The sequence below is a fragment of the Megalobrama amblycephala genome, linkage group LG13 (assembly GCF_018812025.1).
Source record: "Megalobrama amblycephala isolate DHTTF-2021 linkage group LG13, ASM1881202v1, whole genome shotgun sequence".
Classification (NCBI taxonomy): domain Eukaryota; kingdom Metazoa; phylum Chordata; class Actinopteri; order Cypriniformes; family Xenocyprididae; genus Megalobrama; species Megalobrama amblycephala.
The window spans coordinates 26,975,963-26,994,419 of NC_063056.1; the positions used below are offsets into that span (position 1 = coordinate 26,975,963).

General features: G+C 37.6%; 1 protein-coding gene across 14 annotated transcripts in view; it reads right to left on the reverse strand.

The window, feature by feature from the left end:
* The window catches only part of mef2d (myocyte enhancer factor 2d), a 66,551-nt gene extending 48,341 nt beyond the window's left edge, over nt 1-18,210 (reverse strand). For 4 of the 14 annotated variants that reach the window (XM_048153088.1, XM_048153081.1, XM_048153084.1 and 1 more), the window contains exon 1: nt 17,952-18,209. The gene's annotated coding sequence lies outside the window, so the exon portion shown is untranslated. Of the gene's footprint in view, nt 1-1,202; nt 1,377-17,951 lie in introns of those variants that run through there. The other 10 variants (XM_048153086.1, XM_048153085.1, XM_048153080.1 and 7 more) reach the window with 6 other exon arrangements.
* Nucleotides 18,211-18,457: the final 247 nt, after the last annotated feature.

The following is an 18,457-nucleotide window of genomic DNA, read 5'->3' on the forward strand; positions in this document are numbered from 1 at the left end:
CGTTGGTGACATCAATGTGACAATTGGAAAGCAGGGTGTGTTGCCAGTGGTTTGTCATGACCACGTCATGTAAGCGGTTGGTTACACAACAAAACAAAATATTTTTTGTTTCAAACAAAAGATAAGCTTGTTGGTTCAGTATTATATCAAAATCACAATCAGAAGACAAGCTAGACAAGGAAAAGATGTCATTCATATTTCTGTAAGAAAGCTCAACGATGAAAGAGAAGTTACGCCAGAAAACTAGACACAATAATCTGATACGCCACAACACCCACAACTATAAACATATGTACATTCTTTCCTGTTAATATTGAAATACGAGATCATCTTTGTCTTTGGCTATGTCTACGCAAGTCTAATCTTAAAATGAATGGCTTTTATTTGAAAAGTTCAATTATTATCCAAAGATAAAGATTATCCAAGACATTAATAATGTGTAAATCACATAATTTGGTAGATCTCCTAAAGAACCCAACCGGGAAAGAAACTTATTTAAAAGAAACAATAACCAGTTAAATGTGAATAAAAGGGGGGAAAAAAAATGATCGAAGCAATCATTGGTCCAGCTGTACTTAAATTTCAAATCTCATTATAAAAATAATCTATTTGTAAGATTATAAATGTCTTTACCGTCACTTTTGATCAATTTAATGTCTCGGTTCCTTCCTGAACATTAAAAAAAAAAAAAAAAAAAAGGTACTGACCCCAAACTTTTGAACAGTAGTGTATGTGTTTTTATACCGACCTAAGACTGAAACTGCTGTTGAAATCATTAGACAGTATAACAAAATGCAAGTGAATTCCTATTCAAAGGTACTGAAAGGAAAGAGTGCACAAAAAGCACGAGAAAGAGATTGAGAGAGGCAGACAGAGATGTGAACTGCTCTGCGTGTAGAGTGAAGCTGTCATGCAGTACAGCACATGGTCCTGTCACACCACACCACTCTTCAACGCTCGGAAATACCCTGAAGGCAACACATTGCTTAAGTTAACCTGATCTCTTAGTGACGTTTACGGAATATACAAATCTGAAAAACAAACTAGTAAATTATTTCAGGACATTACTGCTCTAGTTTCCGCAAAAATAAATGAATGCGACACAAAACTAAAGCGTTCAAGTATGAAACTATATTAAATTAATCTTCAGCTCACACAGGATTAAAGTAGCGTTACTGGTATCATATTAAGCTCCTTCTTACCCCTTATAAGTAGAGATGAGCAAAAAGCCTAAGATTCGATCCTCACAGTCTCGTGTGCCCAAAGTTCCTTTGCATTGACCCGATCAAGCAACAAATAAAATCCAAGTGGACTACAGCATAGCTCGTCCCGTGACCTATGCCTGGCTGACAGTGGAGACCAGTTCAGCAATGAGCTTCTAATGCAGAGCGCTCAGACCCCCAACCCTCCTCTCAGACCCCCCCCCACCCTCACCCTCACCCTTTGCCCTAATATGCCTTTAGCAACTGCCTTCAATCCATCAGTGTCTTTGGATGTAATTGAGAGGGTGGATGGGTGTCAGGATTGGGACGCTTGTCAGTATGTCAGATCCTCTGTTCTCCTGCCTGTACATATGTGCGTTAAATGTCGTGGCAGCTGCCTACACACCTTTTGTTCTGACACCCCCTTGCAATGTCTCTGCTGTCACAGCTGTAGGAAATTCAACTTTTCGGGTCCAAAGCTGCTGCAGGCGACACTCCACGCCGGAGCTCATTCCAAAAAGTCCTGAACAGTAGCTCTACATTTAGTATGGAAAACTTTTTACACATAAGTAGCAATAACCTATTGTTTTTAAGTCTACGGTCTTTTTCGAGAGAACAATAATGGTTTACCCAAGAACAAATCTGAAGATTTGGCTTTTCCTGACCTCAAAATCTCAGAAGGGTTTTCTGGGGGTGTGGGAATGCAAAGGTCATGGGTTTGTAAAACTGCAATGTCAATGAGTTTCCAATGGGAGGGACAAAAAACATTTTGGGCACAAATCACGCTCTGGCACGGAGAATGTTATGGGTTGAGAGGGAGGTCTGGACACTGTGGTTTCTCACAACGAGTAACTTATATGGATAAATGCTTTGGATAAGAGAATGGGGGAATTAAACCCTCCCTATGCTATATCAAGCTGGAAATCTGCCATTACTAAGAAAAAACATACAAACATCTTAAACGCAACACACCCAAGCCAAAATCAAGAAGACATTTGCTAAAACAACAAAAACCACTGACTGGTCATCAGTCTGGTCCTGTTTGATTGTTAACTATCTTTTGCTCTCTTTGTAGAACAAAATTCGCATATTCAGGCTTGGGATCGATTGTAATAACATTTTAATAACAATTTAATCTAAATACTGGGGACAGTGTGCTCAACAACGGCTATGGAAGTTACAGCCTAGTGCACATAGCATCGACTAATGTTAACTAGCTGGCTAAAATAGTTTAGGTTTTGTCGAAATTGCAAACATGAATTGTGATAGTCTTGAAAGCAAAAGTACAAACCAATCAGTACCTTTTTCACATTGTATGCCATAGTTTTTGCAGCATGATCATTAGATGCAGCACATCTAAGAAAAATGTAAAAAACACTAAAAAAAGTAAAGAAAAATATACATTTTAAAAATGCATTGCTAAAAATAAAAATTGATCATTCTTTTGTAATGGGGCCAGTAAAAAGGTTGGCAGGAATTTTAAAGGGTTAGTTCACCCAAAAATGAAAATTCTGTCATTTATTACTCACCCTCATGCCGTTCCACACCCGTAAGAACTTTGTTAATCTTCAGAACACAAATTAAGATATTTTAGTTGAAATCCGATAGCTCTGTGAGGCCTCCATAGGGAGCAATGGACACTTCCTCTCTCAAGATCCATAAAGTTACTAAAAACATATTTAAATCGGTTCATGTGAGTACAGTGGTTCAATATTAATATTATAAAGCGACGAGAATATTTTTGGAGCGCCAAAAAAAACTAAATAACGACTTATTTAGTGATGGCCGATTTCAAAACACTGCTTCAGGGAGCATCGGAGCACAGATGAATCAGTGTGTCGAATCTGCTGTTCGGAGCGCCAAAGTCTCGTGATTTCAGCCGTTGGCAGTTTGACACGCGATCTGAATCATGATTCGACACACTGATTCATTTATGCTCCGATGCTTAATGAAGCAGTGTTAATTTGTGTTCTGAAGATTAACGAAGGTCTTACGGGTGTGGAACGGCATGAGGGTAAGAAATAAATGACAGAATTTTCATTTTTGGGTGAACTAACCCTTTAATGAATTGCTTATTTTACATATACATAAACCTTACTCTTAATAAAATTGTTTATGGACAATGATACCTGACACCTTCATTAATTCTCTTATGGAACAACTCCAGTGCACACTCATTATAATGCTTCAGAATATGAATATTTTACACAGGATATGAGCAAATATGGTTTTGTTTCCCCTATTCGTGAATCATCATACAAATCCAACTGTATTAACATAAAATCAGGAAGAAGGGTGATTTTCAGGGAATTTTGAGTCCCATGCGTGAGGTGTGGGATGAAAAAAAAACGTCAGTTACTCCATCACGTCTGTCCATATCCCCTTTCCCAGTAAATGCACTGTCATAAAAAGATTCCCATACCAGGAACAGCTGCGTGCTTGTGGCCTTTTAACCAACCAGACCAAATAACAGAACAAGGCCTGTCCTATTCAAATTACTTCAGTTGAGGACTGCACACAAATGTAAATGTTACAATATTCATCTACACGTACCTTAACATTTCAGTGGCCAATAATCAGTGACAAATTATTCAACTGATCCATCTGAAAAATAAAATGCATTGTGTTCTTATGCCCTTATATGTGCAATGTGTCGAAAAGAATCTTCCATTCTGTTGTCATCTCTAAACACTCTGTAATTTAGAGAAACATCCCGGCCTAGACAGACGGTCACAGCTAAAGGGTAAAAGTCAAGAGAAGCTAGATGAGTCCTAACAGACAACGCAACCTGTTTGTCTTTGCCTAAGCCTCTTCAGCTGCCACTCGAAAAGACAGTGCCACAATATGAAATCATTTCCTCTGACACTTCCAACAACTCTTGAACAGGCACAAGCCAAAACTCACGCTAAACCATGATTTATTCCAAATCGGTGAAGCTAACCAGTTTAGCCTAAATTTTCACAGTAAGTGACCATCTGAAATTTGAAGGAATATAGATGATATTTTGCTCTAAAACCACATTTTAAAAACAAATGTTCTGTAGAAAAATAACTGATCAGTCAATCTAAGAGCCCGTCCACACGTCCATACGTAAAAATTATATATCGTATTTGGGAGCTTGAAACCGCTAGTTCTTGAAACTGGGTCCCAGAGTGGATAAATCTAAAAACGACACCCTTGCATTTTCATGTGTACAGCCAATCCGTATATTTTGTGAAACAATAATGTCATCCCCCCACATCCCGACGCTAGTCAGACACTGCTACGTCACGTAACAGCAACAACAACAACAACAATAGCGGACTACATGCTTGTGTTCGTGCCGCAGAAGCTACTGAGCCTATTAACTTTACTAAAGTACAGCTTTATTTCTAAGCTTTACTAAAGTTTGTATACAACTTGCAAGGTTTATGCGCATGCTCCAAGTCTTCTTCTCTGTTTTTAGTGTATCTCTGTGGCAGAATTATAGCACCACATACTGATCTGGCATGTATACTACATCGTTTTGAGTCGGTTTCAGTGGTTTTGTGTGTAAGTAGATATTTCTTGAGACAAGGAAAAAAAAAAAGATTGGATAGGGAAAGCTCTGGCTTCATGTGGATGTGGCCTAAAACTCTCCAACAAAATCCTAGGATGTTGTCAAGGCATTGCTATTCAGGTGCTAAGGGTTTTGTAGCGAGTTACAAAGGAGTTGCTAAGTGTTTGCTTACTAGCCCATCCACAATTCTCTATGGCCCCATTTACACCTAGTATTAACATGCACTTTCTGTGATCTGATCAAAGAAATTTGGAGGTGGCTTGGGACAGCTTCTGACCATATTTAATGGAGGTGTAAATGTGCTTGCAAATGCAAACATGCAATCATCCTTAAAGTCGAACCATTTTTATTTGCTCATTTACTGTGTATATTTCTAGAATTATTTATATTAGCAATGATATTAAAATTCTGTCTGAAGTGATTATGCTCAAAATAATTATTCTGCTATGGTTGATAACCAATATTGAAATTCTGGTAAAACTTTACAATAACTAAGGTCTTATTAGTTAACAGTTAGTTACTTCATCAACTAACAATAAGCAATATATTTGTTATAGTACCTATTAATCTTTATTAATGTTAGTCAATAAACATACAACGGTTTATTGTTAGTTCATGTTAACTTAGGTAAATGATATTAACAGCTGCAACTTTTGATTTTTATAATGTATTAATAAATGCTGAAATTAACATGAACCAATAAACTTTTTGGAAGTATTTTTTCATTGTTAGTTCATATTAACTAATGTTAACCAATGAATCCTTATTGTAAAGTGTCAAAATACATAAAAAAAAATAAACAAAAAAAAAATCTCTTATCATGAAATTATAATGTACAATATGGATTTTGAGATTTGTTAATTATATTTAAAAGTGTTATTCGATTATTAATGTTTTAAAAATTAGCTTTAAGTAAGCTTAGGTGATGGCATAAGTAATCTAACTGTAAAAATAGAGGAAATAAGCATGAAATTTGCAACATCGACTGTTATTGATAAATGTATAAATTCTCTAATACCAGCTGATAACTCATATAGTACCAATATATCACGCATGCCTAGCTGATATCACTGCAGCTTTCCACGTGCTGGGCTGATCATAGTCTAAACCAGTCAAGGACACGAGTAAACGTCTGGGCCATTACTATGACAAAGAGTCGTCAGCCGTCAGTAAGAGGTGATGTCTTCTTTCTACAGTATGTTGGAGGGTGAGGAGTGATGGGGCTCTGGTGTTTAAAAAAACGAATTCTCAAAAGGTATCTAACATGAGAAGTGGCCCACACACACACATACAGCTTCGGCCATCCTGCTGAACACACAAAGGAACTTACTCTCTCTCTCTCTCAAACACATGCACACACGCGCTTCTCAGAAACAGCTGACGTTTCAACAGGCAACAGCTGACAGGCTACAGGTGGGAAGGGCACAACCTCTTTAACCCTATACATCCCCTTAACCCCCAATGCACAGCCCTTGTTCTCATCCTGAAGTTTTTACACTTCAAATCAAACACACACACATACAGCCAACACCTGTTTGTACCGCACAGGAACTGTGATAAACCCTTCCTCCACCGCAGCTTATTTATTTCTGATGGCGGCCTCCCCGTCTCCCTCGCTCTTCGTTTCCTCAGCGCAGTGAGTCTCCTTGTTCTGTCTGCGTCTTTGATAACCTCAGCAAATGTTTCTATTCACTGTGTATGCAGCAAGCAAAATGTTCAGATGGCAACAGATTCACGTGGGCCTGCCACGTAAGCCTTCTGAAGGACTTTACTCAATTACTGAAAACAGCTTTTGTTTCTTTAATAAATGTAATTTTGGTAATTGACTGAGCAAGAAAATAAAGTTTCAAGTTATGGCCGACATTATGAATCTATACTACTTATATGTAGAGTTTGGATGAAAAGTCACATTTAGATATCAAACATTTCTATTCTTTATCCTTTCATTAATCTTTGGAACGCAAATTAAGATCTTTTTGATGAAATCTGAGAGCCTTCTGTCCTTCCATAGACAGCCTATGCAGGTGCAACTTTGGCGCTTCAAAAAGTTCATAAAAAGACTGGAAAACTAATCCATATGAATTGAGTGGTTTAGTCCAAATTTTCTAAATCGACTTGACCGCTTTATATGATGAACACATTTAATTTAGGGTTAGTTCACCCAAAAATGAAAATTCTGTAATTTATTACTCACCCTCATGCCGTTCCACACCCGTAAGACCTTTGTTCATCTTCAGAACACAAATTAAGATATTTTAGTTGAAATCCGATGGCTCCGTGAGGCCTCCATTGGGAGCAATGGACACTTCCTCTCTCAAGATCCATAAAAACACATTTAAATCGGTTCATGTGAGTACAGTGGTTCAATATTAATATTATAAAGCGACACAAATATTTTTGGAGCGCCCAAAAAAAACTAAATAACGACTTATTTAGTGATAGCCGATTTCAAAACACTGCTTCAGGAAGCATCGGAGCACAAATGAATCAGTGTGTCGAATCTGCTGTTCGGAGCGCCAAAGTCACGTGATTTCAGCCGTTGGCAGTTTGACACGCGATCTGAATCATGATTCGACACACTGATTCATTTATGCTCCGATGCTTCCTGAAGCATTGTTTTGAAATCGGCTATCACTAAATAAGTCGTTATTTTGTTTTTTTGGCACTCCAAAAATATTCTTGTCGCTTTATAATATTAATACTGAACCACTGTACTCACATGAACCGATTAAAATATGTTTTTAGTACCTTTATGGATGTTGAGAGAGGAAGTGTCCATTGCTCCTTATGGAGGCCTCACAGAGCCATCGGATTTCAACTAAAATATCTTAATTTGTGTTCTGAAGATTAACAAAGTTCTTACGGGTGTGGAACGGCATGAGGGTGAGTAATAAATGACAGAATTTTCATTTTTGGGTGAACTAACCCTTTAAGGGGTTAAATATTTACAATAATCTATCACTATCCCTTTTAAATTAGTGCAAGAGACTTAAATTGATTAAAAGTGACAAAGAAATGCACAATGTTACAAGATTTCTATTTCAAATATATGCTGTTCTTTAAAATATTCTATTAATCAAAGAATCCTTTAAAGAAGTATCACAGTTTCCACAATATTAAATATTAAACAGCACAACTGTTTTCAACATTGACGATAAGAAGAAATTTTTTTTAGCACCAAAACAGCAAATTAGAATGATTTTTGATGGATCATGTGAGACTGAAGACTGGAGTAATGGCTGCTGAATATTCAGCTTTGCCATCACAGAAGTAAATTACATTTTAATATATATTAAAAATAGATAATTGTAATAATATCTCACAATATTACTATTACTATTAATATTTATATTTTTAATCAAATAAATGCAGCCCTGGCGAGCATAAGACTTTTTTCAAAAACAATTCTAAAAAATTCTTACCGACCCCAAAATTGAGCAGTAGTGCATCAGGAATCCCATTTTTTTTGTACAAGCACCACATTTTAATGTGTCTATAATATGCACTAATTAAGACACATTTCTGATTAAATCAATTCTCTAAAATGTCCATTAAAACATTAAAACCCACAAGCAGACAGTAAACAAACAACAGAAGATATACATAAATGAAATCTAGCCTTTTTAAAGGCTCTGTAACATACTGGAAAAGCACTTCATAAATACTTACAAAGTAGAAGACAACAAAATGAGAAGAAAAAAAGAAGAAGAAAGAAAAGTGCTGCCTGCTGCCCTCAAGATGGACTGTAGGAGTGCGTATGTAGCATTTGAATAATATAAACATTGGCTGTAATCCCCAGAAGAAAACATGTAGTGGTTAAGATTCACAAAATCCTCGCTGAAGGCAGATCATGGAAAAGATGCGTAAACATTCACATGTAAGCCTGCGTGTGGGATAAGAAGAGACAGCTAAGAAAAAACGTATTTCATTAAACAATTCAATCCACCTCATGAAAATAAAACATGAACATGAGGTAATATTTTATACACCTCTACAAACAAATATCCCGTGGTCAGATCTGATTGGCCGACTGGGGCTTGTTGTTCCAAACGCACAATTGCTTTCAGAGCTCCATCTGAGAGAAGTGTGCATATTCACATGAGTAAACACTCACAAACACTTATACACACACACACACACACACAAAGTGTGTCACATTGGAAGGAGAAAGAGGGGATTTTTTTCTCCCTGTCCCTCCTCCCTCTCTGGCATATTTCCCAGCTCTCCATACTGCTGCCTGCATCTCCTGCGATGAGAAGAGGCCAGCCAGCAATCTTCCATTAAAACATAGCGGAGATCGGCCATACTGAACCTCAAGAGCGAAGGAGACAATGTGTGCAGATGGCCCTAGACAAGAACCACAGCTGTACTGCTATAGAATTGTAGTGCCCCATGAGAGAAAGAGACAGCAGCAAGTAAGATCGCAGAATAACGAGAAATACAGCTGCAAGCAGCAATTACTAAGGCCAAGCACCATAGGCATACCATCTATATTGAATTGTACTCAAATGTAAGCTAATTTAGTTAGAAGCATAAATAAATATTTGAAAAGTTTTGACCATTAGATGCCATTGTAAACAGACTACTGTGTTGGCAATGAAGTACGAACTACGGTTGTAGTCCAATTAACGTGTATCCATGCTGGATGAAGTTGAGCAACAAATATCTAGGTTTGTTAGTGCAACTTTGTAAAAAAAAAAGGCTGGTACGATTTCAGTAAGACAAAACATTTAAAATAATGTTATACACTTTTACGAAACATTTCAAAACAAACTGAAATCAAACTATTAATGTGCATGTAAATGCTCTTAGCGTTAGTTTTGTTTCAGTTTCTGTTCATCGACTACATATCAAATTTGTTAACGTCTTATGAGCAAATAATTCTGAACGGGCTAAAGGCACACCTTTAAAAATGTGCTTTTTACTAGTCTCAAAGTGTATGATTGCAGAAATATATATGTTTTTATTGAACATTGATGGAGCAACAGATTTTTTGTGAAAATAAGTGGTTTGTTTTGTTCAAAAATCACATAAATGCATGAGGTGGCAAAGTGGGCCTACAGGCTCACCAGCATGGGGCAAAAGGCACAAAGTATTGCACGTTCATTGAATATTATTGATGACTACTCAGTCCCACCCCAATCAGTGTGCCAGTTTTCTCAACTTTCCCTCCAAACAGTTTTAGGGGCCACCATTGAGCCCCAGTCAGAATACTAATGAATACGTACCTGCAGTGCTTGGCCCCATCTACAGTTAGGGAGAAGGAGAGAAAGAATTGGCAAGAAATCAGATCAAAAGGCTGAAGTAAGAAAGAGAAAACTGGAACGAAATGAGAGAAGCAGGGGTGTACGTTTCAGCACTTGGCCCCAATGCTTGCTGTTTCAGCTGTGCTGGAGTAATGGCCAACCCTTGCTCTTACGCCACTGTAACCCCGTTAGCCCGTCCGTTTTCCAGCATAGACAACATTAGGTTATGTGCGCTTGTGCTGTCTGGTCATGCTAACAGCAACACAACACTGTGTTGTGTATTTTACTTCAAAGATTTTTTTTATTCAAAAGGATACAGGCAAAATACAAAAATACAAAATACAGGCAGTTAATTCTGATGAAAAATACCTGCACAAATTTTGTGAGGATTTACATTTTTACTCTTGTATGATGTTCTTTCTTCATAATAACATCAATGAAGATATTTTGAGAAAAACAAAAATTGTTTTGGTTTATTTACCAACATTCTTCAAACATCTTCTTTTGTGTTTTGCAGAACAAAATAAGGGGCAGTTAGGGGCAGTTGTGGCCAGAGTCAGATTTGTAACCCGAAGGTCGTGGGTTCAAGTCTTAGTACCGGCAGGGAAATGTAAGTGGGGGAGTGAATGAATGAACAGCCCTCTCTTCCACTCTCATTACCCACAACTGAGGTGCCCTTGAGCAAGGCACCTAACTCCCAATCGCTCCCCGGGTGCCGCAGCAAAAACAGCTGCCCACTGCTCCAGGTGTTTGTTTCACGGTGTACGTGTTCACTACTGTGTGTGTGCACTTGGATGGGTGAAATGCAGAGCACAAATTCTGAGTATGGGACACCATACCTGGCCACACGTCATGTCACTTTCAACTAGGGCTGGACAATTAATCGAAAAGTAATCGAAACCGAAATTCAGAACCTCTAACCGACGTAATTTTGCCATGTTGTTTTTAATCCTGATAATACTTCCCCCTTAAAAACATACTACAGTGTGTGTTGCCACGTGACTCCGCCCCATCCAGTCAGTGGCATAAAAACAACACAGAGGTGAACGCCGGTTCAACACATAGTGATGGCGCGCGAGTGGTTAGCCTTGCGTCTTCACTAAACTTTGTCAGTTGTATTCATTTTATGGTTTGCCAGATGTGTATTAAAGGATTAGTCCACTTTTAAATACACTTTTCCTGATCAATTTACTCACCCCATGTCATCCAAGATGTTCATGTCTTTCTTTCGTCAGTCGAAAAGAAATGAAGGTTTTTGAGGAAAACATTCCAGGATGTTTCTCCTTACAGTGGATTTCAATGGCTACCAACAGGTTGAAGGTCAAAATTACAGTTTCAGTGCAGCTTCAAGGGCTTTAAACTATACCAGACGAGGAATAAGGGTCTTATCTAGCGAATCGATCGGTCATTTTCGAAAAAAATACAAAAAAAATACTGTTCTTACTGTTTTACTGATATCTTACAAATTGTACCTTTAACAGAGAGACGGTATGACTAATTCACACACGCAATCGCTCTCATTAGTGGTACTGTGCTAATTTATCTGATTTACAACAAGCAGAAATCTAAGAAATGTTACGAACCATAGATAAATAACTGCTGAAAGTGAGCTATGTCAGATCACTCTTTCATTAGGAAAAAATATCCCACCTTTAATAGTCAAATCATATTTATAGTACAAACCTTGTCAGTGAACTATGATGGCCAAAAAAAAAAAAAATTATATTATTATTATTAAACTATCATTCATTAATCGTAAACGAGGTAAAACGTTCAATTAATCGAGGTTTTGATTTTAGGCCATAATCGTCCAGCCCTACTTTCAACCTACACAACAACGACTTTCAAGGCCCAGAAAGGTAGTAAAGACATCGTCAAAATAGTGCACGTGACTACAGTGGTTCAACCTTAATGTTACGAAGCGATAAGAATACTTTCTGTGCGCAAAAATAATGACTTTATTCAATAATCTCTTCTCTTCCATGTCAGTCTCCTATGCAGTTGATGTAGTAAGCACAGCGCTTCAGTGTTTATGTCCGGACGCCAGTTCAGTATTGGCCAAAGCTGCACATGTGAGCAACACGACACTTGCGTGTGATGCTGACGCAAGAGCCGACCAATAATGAGTCAGTGTTCTGACATAGAACATGGAAGTGCTGCACTGTGTGTACAATGTCAACAGGGTAGGAGAATGACATGGAAGAGAAGAGATTATTGAATAAAGTTGTTATTTTTGTTTTGTTTTTGCTCCAAAAAAGTATTCTCGTTTCTTTATAAAATTAAGGTTGAAGCACTGTAGTCACGTGGACTATTTTAACAATGTCTTTAGTACCTTTCTGGGCCTTAACAGTGGTAATTAAATTGCCGTCTATGGAGGAGTCAGAGAGCTCTTGGATTTCATCAGAAATTTCTTAATTAGTGTTCTGAAGATGAACGAAGGTCTTACGGGTTTGGAACGACATGACTCATCTGTAATCAATGACAGAATCTTCATTTTTGGGTGAACTAACCCTTTAAGCCCTTTTAACTCAAGTATCCAGAATAACCCTGAACGTGAAGCAGAGCTAATCTCTATGTTAGGTCGTATATCATTAGTAAGCCAGTTACTGACAGGAAGAACAGAGGAAGAGTCCCTGTTATCTCTGTCTTTATAAGAACATGGGATTGAAATCATTAGGATCTTATTCTATCTTCTCCTACATCACACTGCAGAATCAGGAACAAGGTTGCAGTAAACGACTTTGTGTGTGTTCCCAAGGGAAATATCTGTGTCGGGTATGCATAGGTTACACCAGACGAGACCTGACAAGATGACAGTGCTCTGCTTTGTTCTGGAAGGAAAAAGCACACAGAGTCAGACGTTGACAGAGAGCTGATGGGTAAAGAAGAAGATATTTTGAAAAAAACATTACTGTCTCAGAGAGCTTTATGTCCATATAATGGAAGTAAACATGGTCCAAAACAACTGGACTTTCAGTGTATGGACAAAAAAAAGAAAAAAAGAGAGACATCTTTTTTGTACTCTGCAGAAAAAAGAAAGTCGTACAAGTTCGGAATGGCATGAGTGTGAGTAAATGTTGACAGAATTTGAATTCCCGTGTGAACTATTCCTTTAAGAGCAGCAATTTATTCAATAAACAAAACACAAGTTACAGGAACTTCATCCGTGAGATAAATGTTACGAACGTGAACAACAAAACAGCATTTCACTTATGTAGGTCATGGCTGTGGTAACCTCCACACATGATGTCGGTTTTATGCAATTGGTGTTAGTGGATATTTCATCCACTAACACCTACAACGTATAGGAAATACAAGGGGGAAAAAAAAGTAATGTGGATAAAAATCGACAACTTAACACCACCGTCATACAAGAACCAAAATATCCACACAGACGCATTGAGAAAGGAGCAGACATTCACCATATTTAGAAGCAAAACTCTAACATAATGCTTTGCATAGATTAATCCCAAACTAAAAATAAACAGAATTAGATTTTTCAGGTTCTCATTTGTTTTCCTTTTAACCGCATACCCAGAATGAGGTCAACACACATCATTTTAGCTCAAGGGGAATTTTAAGGAATTCAGTACTACCGACGATGACATATTTTGAGCTCAACCAAATAAGTCTGATTCACGATATGGAAATCAGTGTCGTGGGGACTACGTGAAAATGTCCAAGCATGACAGATGTCTGAGCTGCCGGTGTTCATTAATCAAGGATTCAAGTGTTAACCAGCATAAAGGCAGCAATTTCATCATTTACCTCATAATGCATTCGGTGTCTTGCATAATAAAATGATTAAAAGATGTTCACATGAGGACCAATTATTCATGCTTATGTCTTACTACAAAAATGAAAAATGGTTCTGTGGTGTGGTTATGAATACTGTGATTGCATACCTCTGATGCAGTGAAACGGAAACAGAAAATCTTTATGATATGCACATAGGGTTTAAAGAGATACTCAAAGGTTAAACCTGGGGGCTCTTCAGGCAATGAGAGCATGAATGGTGGTTTGTCTTTTTTTATGTGTTTGTGTGAGTGCATGAGTGGTGGTCTTTATAAGGGATACAGCTGCTCTCTCTTCAGTAAGATGACACCAGTACTTCAGCATTGAGGTAACCACAGTGTTCTCTAGACCTTGTTTGGACAGCAAAAACTAGTCCAGAAACCTTCTGCCTTCCAAGTCAAACTAGCAAATTCATACAGCCTGAAAGAAACAGGAGCTTGAACGGGGTCTTGAAACAACTAAAAGAATAGATTTTCTTCGATAACACGTTGTCATAAATTTTATTAACAATCATTATTACATTAAATAATGCTTACATCGTCATCAGTTAATGAGCATTTAAAGAGTTTTCATGAAATGTCATTAAACTTTTATTTATGGATGCACTAATATCAAAATCCTGGCAGATAATTATTTTCATGTCATGGTTAATAATCAATAAATCATAAATTTAAATCAAATAATGAATTAAAATTGAAATTTTATAGACTATTTATAGATTTGTTAATATTCATTTTAATATTTTATATTAACGTTTTAATAAATAATTCTATATTAATTCACACTGAAGGCACATGAACTATAGCATTCGTTAATGTTTATAACATTTATTAAAGAAAAGCATACTGGCTTTCTCAAGTCTGAGATACTAATGGACAGTCTGAAAAACCAAAACATGCCTGCTAGCATTTCAAAAGCTCATTTTAAAAACATGCAATTCTGATTGCTTGTCAAAACCCCTAAACCCTTGCCAATCTCGTGTCATTTGCAGCGGAAAAGGGTTGCCCTCATCTTCGGTGGTCTCTTTTCACACTGCTCATTACCTTAATTGATGTTTAACCCCTAGATCAGATGATGACGGCTCAATTAAGAGCTTGCTGGAGGAGAGATTAACACAGGGAAGGAGGGCTGTGCTCTCTCAGATGAGCTTCAGCCCTTCACCGTGCCCTACTCCACCAGCCACACAGTCAGTAAGGACACTGAGGCCATTTTGAATTGGAAAGGGCAGGGAAGGGCTCCCCCCTCCCCATAATACTTAATTCAATCAGCAGCGCTATGACCTTAAAGTGGATTTGTTTCCAATCAGGCGTTTGCCACTGATCAAGGACAAAATATTTGTAATAACTGTGCCTTCTGTCATCATTTACACTCCCTCATATCATTCCAAACCTGTATGAAATTCATATCATAAGACCAAAGAAGATATTTTGTTGGATTTATTTTCCATACAATTAAAGTCAGTGAGGTTGAATGTTGTTTTGGATCCCACTGACTTTCATTATATGGACAAAAACAGTTGAAACATTCTTCAAAATACTTTCTTTTATGTTAAACAGAAGAAAGAACATAATACAGGTTTGGAACAACATGAGGGGGAGTAGTAAATGACAGGATTTAAATTTTTGAGTAAACTATACCTTTAAAGGGATAGTTCACCCAAAAATGAAAATTCTGTCATCATTTACTCAGCCTCAGGTTGTTCCAAACCAGTATAAATTTCTTTGTTCTGTTGAAAACAAAGGAAGATATTTTGAAGAACGTTTGTAACCTGGCAGCTTTGGGCCACCATTGACTTCCTTAGTATTTTTAGTCAATGGTGGCCCAGAGCAGCCTGGTTACAAACGTACTTCAAAATATCTTCCTTTGCGTTCAGCAGTACAAATAAACTGAGTAAATTTTTTGGGTGAACTATCCCTTTAAGGTTGAACCACTGTTGTCACGCAGACTATTTTAACGATATCTTTTAATACCTTTCTGAGCCTTGAAAGTGGCCATTGTGTTGCAGTCTATTGGAGGCCAGATAGCTCATGGATTTAATCAACAATACCTTAATTTGTGTTTCGAAGATGAAAGGACTTACGGGTTTGGAACGACATGAGGGTGAGTAATTAATGACAGAAGTTTCATTTTTTGTTGAACTAACCCTTTTAACTTCACCAGTATTTGGCAAAATATCTGCTGGATATCTGGGTAAAGTCCACACAAAGCATTTGTGTCAAATGCTTTCAGGGAGACACTAAAGGCCAGAGACATTGTTCGAGTGGAAAAAAAATTATTAAAACGTGACCAGAGGATACCGTATTCAATCAGAAGAATATTTCACAAATCAGACAAGAACAAAGTGAAGACCTGCTTTATAGGCAGCAGAGGGCCTTTGACACAAAAGAGCGTAAATACGCACATCAAATACAAAACAGATAGATAGACATCTAAAAACACAGACAGCACAGTCATAAATTTGTTTATGTGGAAATCTAGATAAGAGACTCAGAATGAATAGTCATTATTCTGACCTCATGTTGATGAAAACATCCCTATAGATGATCAGGATGAAGACATAACACTACTTTTGTTCTGTCATGTTTTGCATCATCCCGCCTTTCTTAACTTGGTTTCATGTTCCATCAGAAAAAAAAAAAAAAAAAACTTTTCCGAAAAGCATCCGCTTAATCATTTCCATGTATCATACTTCCCATTATCAAGCAGCGCTTTTTCATAAAACGAACATGATTGTTCGCAGGATGCTTGTTATTTTCTGAAAACTTTTTTTAAGCATTTCAAAACACCAGTGGTAGGTTTGCAATGTGTGAAAGAATCTTTTCTCTCTGACTGTTATTGGTACCCCAGGTGGGAGGACATAACAGCATTGAGTCTCTGGAGGTAGAGCTGACACCCTGCTGGGAATCACGACAGCACAGTACCTGTCTGCATGACCTAGACACTCAGCTCATTATGAGATTCAGCCTATAATGAGAGCTGGAATTCTGAAGCCACCAATCAAAGCTTTGTACACACACATTACACTACAGCAAAGCATCGAAGACAAACGCTCTTCACACTTACAACTCAGCCTGTGGAAACTTCAAACTAACATATTTTCATGAGAGAGTGAAGTCACACTTTCACAGCTTGTTAAAAAGACATTTCTTCTCTGAATATCTTAAGACAGACAGGGGGTTTTAATATTGGGCTTTTGGGACCTCAAGGAGGCCGGCAAGTGGTGCTAGGAGGTGATATATTCATTTTACTTTTATTATACTAAAATTGACATTAAATCATGAAATTAATAATACACATTTCATTGAAGATTTCTAATGAAAATGACAGAATATGTCTTTTAAATAGATATTTTATATTTTTTGCTAAGGGGATTATCATATTTGAATGTCCTTGGCATCCAAAGTTTGAATTTAGAGCCAGCAAATGTTCACAAAGAAAGTTTTAAGAGTACGAATACACCAAAAACACATGTTGTTATTGCATAACAGAGAGAGAAAGAGAAAGAGAGAGAGAGAGAGAGAGAGGGTGGTGCCGCAGAACTGCGTAGGTTAAACCAAACTTTTGTTTAGAGTCCGCGAGCAGGATCAACCAAACTTGATAAGTGGCTTCAGTGCTAAAGAAAAAAAAAAAAATCAGTCCACTCCAACAAAGATCCCAAAAAATACCTCGCATCAGTAAAAAACATATACGTTCCACCACAAAACACATGCTATCCTGTAGCGCACAACATAGTGAGCTGAAATGTGTGCGACTGCATCAAAATCATGTTGACATTTCAGACAGCCACTAAATCTGACAGCCTGTCAGAAGCACCACAACAACGAACACCGTTCATATCGGCCCAGTAAGTCACGATTTCTAATAATCCACTAACACTACGGTAGATATTTATGAAAAGTAATGTAATTGTGATGGATTATATCTTATTCCCTTGTCATCAATTGGGTATTAAAAGCCTAGTCTGAACCTCCGTATCTCATAGCTTCGATTTCAGACGCGACTTTCCCCCCTTTGATGCAATAAAAATAACCATACAACAAATAACCAGTGTATGTTTGCGCACGAACGCGAATGAGCTTGAATTTTGGTATTTTTTAAAATAAATTCAGAGAGGTGACGGCAATAATTCGGCATTGTAAGAGCTTCAGCTAGACTGGACGAACGACTTACCCGGAGCAGCTACAAGATCCACATCTGTGCGATAAACACCAGGTTTCTTACGGCCCGATACGTAAGGAAGAGTAATATAGATCAAACCAGGCAAAAATATAAAAAACACCGAGCAGATGTCAATAATAATATGTGAAATCCTTAACTCCTGTTCAGGGTTATTATTTAGCCCGTACAGTCAAAAACCTCCATGTACAAAGTGTCCTATCCACCATGACTGGCAGTGCATTATGATGGATAGATAATGTGGCCAATCAGAGATGAGCTTTGCGTGTTTCGTCCAATCGGGTTAAAGTATGGGCACTGCTGTGTGGAAAAGAGTTGTGGGCGGGGCTAATATGCAATAGGAAGAGATCGCGCTGACGCGGTTTATGTATTCATCCGCCTCCCCATCTTAAGGAAAAGATCCTGTAAAATTCGTCTGTGTTTACATTTGAGAACTGGAATGTAATAATTACTTTTATATGTGACTGTATTTTATATTTTATATATATATATATATATAA